General features: G+C 34.9%; 1 pseudogene; it reads right to left on the bottom strand.

Annotated features, from left to right (window-relative positions):
- Positions 1-6,641: 6,641 nt before the first annotated feature.
- On the bottom strand, positions 6,642-7,466 carry LOC149991661 (small ribosomal subunit protein uS2B pseudogene; annotated as a pseudogene).
- Between the last annotated feature and the right edge of the window lie 747 nt (positions 7,467-8,213).

Below are 8,213 nucleotides of genomic sequence, written 5' to 3'. Positions count from 1 at the left end.
TACATCTATCAGAAAAAAGTATAGCAACATTTCTGTTTCATCTGTTAAAACATGTTACCTATTTAAACAAGTCACTATAAGCTTGTCATGTTAACAATATCAGTTTAAACGCCACAAAATAAAACCAGTGCCTTCATTAACCTGACATTTGAATTAGTAGATGAACTACAAAGACAAAGAAAAACCATCAGAATTACAAAGAAGGAAAGTATGACTGTGCTTGCTTCTTTCAACATCAATAGATTTTTCTTTAATTGGAGTTAAGTTGGATTTGATTCACATATTCAACTTGTGCTTGAAAATATTTTTATCTAGAAAAAAAATGAAGCCTTTTTTTCACACCATTTCCCTTAAATTATGTAGCTTCATTTATAATCTAACTTGATGAAGGCATGTTACTTCTTAAATATACCTCACATATTCCTCTCAGATTTATCCATTAACATCAACTGACATAAGACAAGGAAAGTACAATAAATGCATAGTAATGTGGTTTAGAAGCACATATCCTGTTCTGAAACAGTTGTTTTTAGTATGACACTAGGAAAATAGTATCAAGTAAAATATAAATCTTCAACAAAAGCTCCCCACCCCCATTTTCTAAGAATACATTAAAAAGAATGGTAATTCTTTTTGAGAGGCAGTGTATCAAGGATTTTAAGAATTAGAGTCAGATAGAAATAGATAAAAATACTAATTCTACATTATATTTCCTGTATGACCTTTAACAAATCTTCCCTCCATTTTATCCTTTGTCTACATCACCATACTTTTTAAAAAATATTGAATGAGCTAACTGATATAAACTGCTTAGCAGTGTCCCTAGTATGTGGAAAATTAATTAACAGTAGCTATTATCATTATCATCTTATTATCAATAACCTCTATATTCCTATAGTTCTTGACTTTATTTTCATTTAACTTGTATTATAATCTTCTGAAATTCCTTTGATCACACTCACTTATAACATTTTATCACAGACTCTATGTGTGGGGATTTTTAATATTGTATCAGGCAGTGGTATTTTACTTTTGCAAAAGGGCATGTTGAGATATGTAGAAAAGATAAATGAGAACATTAAAAGGGTGCATTTTAAGTAGTTTATTTCTTGAGAATGCATTCAGAGCACAGGAAAATCTATCCTTTCATATGCATCCTTTTGAAACCTCTTGCCCAAGGAGGCTTCAGGACCATTTATCATTTCCTACTGTTTCTACATCCATCACATCTTTCTCCTCTGCTTTCCATATGATCTCCTTAGCTTTACTGATTATAGGTGGAAGCAGAATTAATCATGAGTAAATTCAGATTTGGGACAAAGGAGAAGCACAGTGGCCAGATATGACGTTAGGTCTCTATAGTCTATGGCCCTCAGGGTATTCCGATCTATCATGAGTAAGAATTTATTTCACCCCAGCTGTGCAGAAAGCTAAGGTGGGATTTAGAGAGAGGAAGTTAAAGGGGCATGATCTTCCAGCTATGGCACACATATTTAGGTGTTGATTATTTAGCATTTATCAAATGCCCCCTGTGCTGCCTCTGTCAAAACAAATCAAGGAATCTGCTTTTTAAAACCCTGTGTCTTAATAAAGCCAAAAAGAAAACAGCCAGAGTATATATACACAGGGAATGCTGGGCATAGATTTATGTATTTTATGGTAAGGAAAGTAAACAAATAGAATATGATCTTCCTCTTTCGCTATGGTAGCACTATGATATTGCCACTGCTGAGTTAAAATGTTTACAGTGGAGAGAAATTCAAGATAATGCAGTTTGAGGAACTATTATAAAATATCCCTATCTCTCCTCTTGTTCAGAGGCCCACTTTTTAGTTCTTAGTTTCTCTGTAAGTCAGAAGCTCTGCATTAAACATAAAAATATTAAATTCTACATGTTATCAAATAGAAATAAACCAGGTAATACTAAAATAGTTTTTTTATGGATTCAACTAAATTACAAATGAAGTTTTAGTATCAAATTTAAAGTGTTAATATATTTTATTTTTAATTTATTTTTTAAATATGTTTTATTGATTGAAGTGTTAATATATTCTATTTTTAGGAATCCTTATATTTTTCTTTAAACTGAAGAATTGTGAGATAATACTCAATATTAGCAAATACTATTTAAACACAACCATAATGAGGTCAATTCCTTCATAAAGTAAAAAAAAGGAAAAAGAAAGAGGACTTTTGCATATTTTGATACACTTTCTTGTTCTTGGTGACAAAATTGAAAAGGTAGTGATTGATTGAAGATCTATGGAAAACCCTCAGATTTAAAAATTGGACAGAAAAAGAAAATCCAGAAGATAAGCCAGAGATAAATTAGTCATCATGGTCAGGGGAGAGCCAGGAATATGGAGGCCCAGGATATAAATTTTCTATTGCTTCTTTTGTTACAAGAGCACTTAATATAAGATCTACCCTCTTAGAAAATATATAAGCATACAAATGCTGTGTAACAAATTACCACAAATTTAGCATTTTTAAACTGTACCTATTTACTCCATCACAGTTATGCTGGTCAGAAGTCTGAGCATAAGGTCTCACAATCTAAAATCGAAGTATTGACCAGGTTGGTGTATGATCTGAAGACTCTTGGGAAGAATCTGTGTACAGCCCATTCAAGTTGTTTGCAGAATTCAGTTCCATACAGCAATAGGACTGAGGGCCACATTTTCTTACTGGCTATTGGCCAGGGGCCTCTCTCAGCAAGTTAAGACTGCTCACATTCTTTTGCACACGTGCTCTCTTATCCTATACTCCATCTTTAAATAAGCATTGGTGAGTCAATTCCTGCCCATACTTTGAGGCTCTCTGACTTCTCTCTCTGCAACCAGCTGGAGAAAACTCTACTTTTTAAAGGCTCATTTGATTAAGTCAAGCCCTGCTGGATAATCTCAACAGACTTGAGACTTTGATTACACCTGCAAAATTCTGTCACAATAGTCCTTAGATTACTGTTTGATTGAATAATCAAGAGGGAGGAACCTTGGGGTGGAGGCATCTTTAGAATTCTGCCCACCACATCCAATAACAAAAAGAAAAAAAAAAGATTTTAAGAACAAATGGATAAACCAAGTATAAACAACTATGACAAGCTAAAGAACATCAAATACTAAGTAAAACACACTATATTATTAATCTGGTGGAGCAGGGCAACTTTGGAGTCAGCAGTTATTGTAGGTAGGTAGCATTATCTGCTCCTTCTGGGTCAGGCCATGTGATTACAGCCAAATGATAGGTCAACACAGCAGCAAGACTTGATGTGTTCCCTTCATATCATAAAGGGCTGAGGTCCAAATCTTCATATACACTGGGAATGACTTTCTTAGGCATCAGGCCATAACTAATCTCCACAAAGCTTTACAGCAGTATATGAACTCAACTTTTTTGTTTCTGAGGCCCAATCTGCCAGAAACCATCCTAGAGCAAGGTAATCCTTAACTCAATAATATATGAACTAAGCTTATTAAGATACATATTTTTAGGTTACATAAAAATAACAAATTTCAGCTACATGCTCTTTATAATGGATGTACCTAAAACCCAAGGTGACATAAAGATTGAAATTTTAAAAATTAATAAACATATACCAGCCAAATGCTAATGAAATTATAGTTGAGTCAGTTATATTAATATCAGAAAAAATAAACTTAAGCAGGGTAGATTTATTATATATTAAATATAATTAATATATTTATATAAAGAAAAATGCCACTTTTTGAGAAAGATATTCAAATGTTAATTTTTGTATATGGTATAATACTCTGACAATATGTGAAGCGAAATTGATCAGAACTACAAGGTGGAATAAGTAAATCCAACAACGTAGCAGGAGATTTTAATGTAACTTTTTCAGGTTCTGACAAGTCAAACAGACATAATAGTAAAATATAGAAAATTTGAACACACACTGTGAACACACTTCACTTAATGACCATCTGCAGACATCTGCAGCAACAAATGGAGGATAACTTAAGTATTTACTATACATTTAGAAAAATGACCACCTAATTCCTAAAGCAAGTCTCAAAAAATGTCAAAGCAGTGGTTTGATACAGACTGTTATTTTAATAACTTATTGAGCAGAAAAAGAAATTGTCATAGACAGTTTTTTAAAATATTCAGAACTAACCACTGATAAAATACTATAACCTAAAAATGGCATGTATTGTACACCATGAGAATATTTAAATATATCAGATATCTAAATGCTAAAATAAAATTATACTAGTATTAAAACAAATTATGGGTGAATTCCTTTATTATCTAGACAAGGGTTAAAGAAAAACCTTACTGTGATTCAAAATCTAGAAGCAAAAAGGAAAATTATTGCTAAGTTTAATCATGTTCAAAATGGGCATGGTATAAATAAAGAAGAAGGAAAGAAGGAATATAAATGATAAAGTTGGATAAAATAGTTGTTACGGGAGAAACCCTGGTTCTCTTCTCCGAGGCAGTAAAGAATTACGGATCAGTGAGCCTATTGGCATGCATGCAAAGTTTATTAGTGCTAAGTTCTAATGGGAGAGCCAAAAAAAAAAAAAAAAAAAAGGGTGGCAAGAGCAGAGGTGACAAAAAGCAGGCTGGCAAGAAGCCAGGTGGCCAGTACCTGGGTGGCCAGAGCCCAGGTGACCAGAGGGCCCCCTGGCCAGAGATCCTCGGCCAGAGGCCAAATGTCCAGGAGCACAGCTATGTGGCAAAAAGAGCCAAGAGAAGAGAGACAGTCCTTTGTTCTGAGGACTTATATAGCTGGTGGGGTGGGAGTGAAGTTACATATTGATTGACAGGTAAAGATGGTGCCAGCTTTCTCCAGGAGACCTGACTACCCAAACATAGGTATGTGTGGGGTTCTGTTAGCCCTGATCCTTGTCATGCTCCAGACTTTATTTGTTCATTTTGCATACATGACAGGAGGCAGGTAGTTAACCAAACTTATTTTATGTTTTTTTTTTCTTTGCGCACTGTAGTCCTTCTCTCCTTCCCCCTTCCAGGCCTTGGGATGAATACACAGTCTCAAGGTTTTTCTTTTCCCTGCTAGTGGAGGTAATAATACACACACACTTTCAAGGGTTTTGCCCTTGCACTATCTTGTTGTTCTGAATGCCTGACAGCCTTATCAAACCAGGCTCAGGATTACTGGGCTAAAGGATGAGACATGTCTTCCTTTGCTTTAGCCTCCTGTATTAAATTCTTTGTTAGATTGTAATAGTGAGGGCCCTGCCTTTATTTCCCCTTTAGCTGGTCATTCCTAGCTGCTACCTAAGTGTTAAAAGGTGTCACCTGGCAACCAGGACGCTGGCCAGCAACAGCAGCGCAGCCTCAGAGTTCTTCCTGTGCTATCTCCTGCAACACTTACACCTTAAAACATACAAAGAAAGCAAATATCACTATTATATAAAGAACATATAAAAAATAAGAAGAAAAGGTTCCAAAAGTTTAGGAAAAATGTAGGCAAATGATATGGAAACTAGTTCACATGATGAAAGGCAATGGGCCTTTATCATATAATGACATATATAATAAGAGAAATATAAACTGAAATTACACTGAGGTATCATTCCTAACCTTGGCAAAAACAAAACCTTTGACAACATAGTCTGTTGTTAAGGCTCTGAGAAAACAATAATTTTCACATTGCTAGTGGAAATGTAAATTATTAACTAGTGAAATTATTCATGTATTTAGCTTTTGACTCAGTAATTCCACTACTAGGAAACTATTCCTGAGATACACTCACAAAAGTATGAATTAACTTATGCACAAGGCCATTTATTTCTCTACCATTTGCAAAACAGTCGTAAAAAAAAAAAAGAACAAAAGAAATGTTACACCTTTTTGAGTATCTTTTGGATAGCAAAGATGTGGGAACTCATACACACACTCATACATATACATACATATTTGCTACTATTTTCAAAAAGAAAAGTGGGAGGATAAATAAAAATTTAATTAAAAGAAATAGTGAACTTTAAATGGAAAGAGGACAAAAAAGAGATGGTGGGAAGAACAAAGATAAAAGCTAGATATTTTCTAATGTACCTTGTTTTATAATTTTGACCTTAAAACCTTGTTTTTTATATATATATTTGAAAGATAATATTAAATAAAAAATAAAATAGTGAAGCAATGAATTTAAAAATAGAATTTTTGTCCGTATATACCTAAGTCAAAGCAAAAATAAAGATCACTAAATCTTAAGCTGCAGCTAGTGGTTCTGTTATTAAGTTCAATGTTGTTATAATTTTCATTTATTTATATATTTGTTCATTTATTTACTTTTTTTTGTACTGAAATCTGGGATCAAACCAAAAGTTACCATATAATTTTAAACATATTATAAATATATACACATACTTCACTATACAACAAAATACGTTAAAGAATATAAGTAATTACACTAATATTAGGAACCAAGATTTTCAGTATAAAAAACAAGATAAGGATATAACTCAGTTAAATAAAATCCTATAATCTCCATTTAAATTTGGGAAATTAGAATTACTTAAATCTATGAACTTAGAGTTTATTTATTTACTTTCTCAGAAACTTTATTTTCCATCAACTTCATATTTCCATTTTCTGTTTAAGAGTTTGTGGAAGATCAGCTTAGACCGCTTAGTGGTTGTTCCCACTCACTTCATGGCCTCAGCGGTGGGGACTGCAGACAAGGCTTCAGAGGGGAACTGCTGAACAGGCACAGAGCACCTGTGCCTTCAGACCAGTGCACAACCTTGGATAGAGCAGCAGTGAACTCCGGAGTCAGAGCAGTCCATCCACCCTGAACTTCCTCCTTAGTCACAGCCTTTTCAGCGATGGCCTGCTCTTCCTTTTCAGTCTCTTCAAGGTCTCTGCAAAAGTAGAGATCAGTCAGGACCTCTGGTGGGTGTTCATGGGAGATGGTGTCGCACATGTGCAGAGCTTCCTGGGCCAGCATTCACCACGTCAGACCCACTGAGTGAGCCCCCTTGTTGTTACAAAGGATGGCGCTGTCCACACAGAGCGGAGGAGGGTCTCCGTGACACAGAACAGGGATAGGCAGGTTAACATAAGATGCCTCTGTGAGAGGCTGCAGGTCATCCTGGGATCAGTAACCACCAGAAGTCTCGACTCCCAGAAGGCTGCCTGGATGTGGTTAGTGAAGGTCCCAGGAGTGGAGCGGCCGGCAGTAGGAGAGGCCTCAGAGGTAGCAGCAAACTGCAGCACAGCTCACTGGCCAGCATTCCTGGACAATAGGACATTGACATCAGCGGGGTTTTCAATGGCAGCAATGGCATGAGCAGCCAGTGGAAGCTCCTCCAAAGTCTTCTTCAGATTTATGAGGTAATGCCACTTTTCCTTTTGTAGATGTACCGTTCCATTTAGAAGTCAAGGTTGTTGCCATCTAAGTAAACCCCTGTTGCAAAGAATTTGAGGATATTTTCCTCCTTCATTTGCAGGACACCAAGTGCTCCAGACATTGCGAAGTTTCCCTTTTTGAGAGGAAAACAGAACAACATGATATGAATTCCTCTCAGGGTAGCATGGGAAGGTAGAATTTGTTTTTCTCACTCTAAAGTAAATAAAATACATGTTTTTTACCTCTCCACTGAAATGCCCAAGAAACTGTGACAACCCAGTGAAAAAAGCAAATCTACCACCCAAATATATTTTCTAAATATAATTTTTGACTAAAAGAAACTACCAGGGTTCCTTGGAGATATATGTTATTCCAAATTATGACCAGAAATATTCATGATGAGCTTAGTTATCTTGTCAAATCAGAAATCCTATATTTAGACTCTGTCACACACTATACAAGGACACAGGAGGCAACTTGGACTCCCATTAGCCAAAGATAGGACAACTTGAGCTTTGAAAAGAAGAATAAGTACTGAAATATATCAAATCTATTAAAATTTATAAGAACACTGATTATCATAATTATGCTTAAACCTTCAGTGTCCATTTCTTGAGATTTTACTTAGGGAACTAGTTCATTATTCAGGACATTCATACATAAGTCAAAATAATCAATAGTCCTTACACAGTACTACTTATGAAATATTCTTGCCAAGTAAAATAAAATAAACTGAATCAATTGGATTTCTAGATCTAACAAAGAGTTACATACAATTTTGACAAGTAGAAAAAAATTATAAGAATTTTAAACACAAAAAAAGAATAGTATATGAAAACTAAAATGAAACAAAGAACAGAAATTGGGA

Source organism: Furipterus horrens, unplaced genomic scaffold (assembly GCF_987537825.1).
Source record: "Furipterus horrens unplaced genomic scaffold, mFurHor1.1.pri manual_scaffold_17, whole genome shotgun sequence".
In the NCBI taxonomy this organism is placed as follows: domain Eukaryota; kingdom Metazoa; phylum Chordata; class Mammalia; order Chiroptera; family Furipteridae; genus Furipterus; species Furipterus horrens.
The sequence above is the reverse complement of the archived record's forward strand: the minus strand, read 5'-3'. Positions and strand labels throughout refer to the sequence as shown.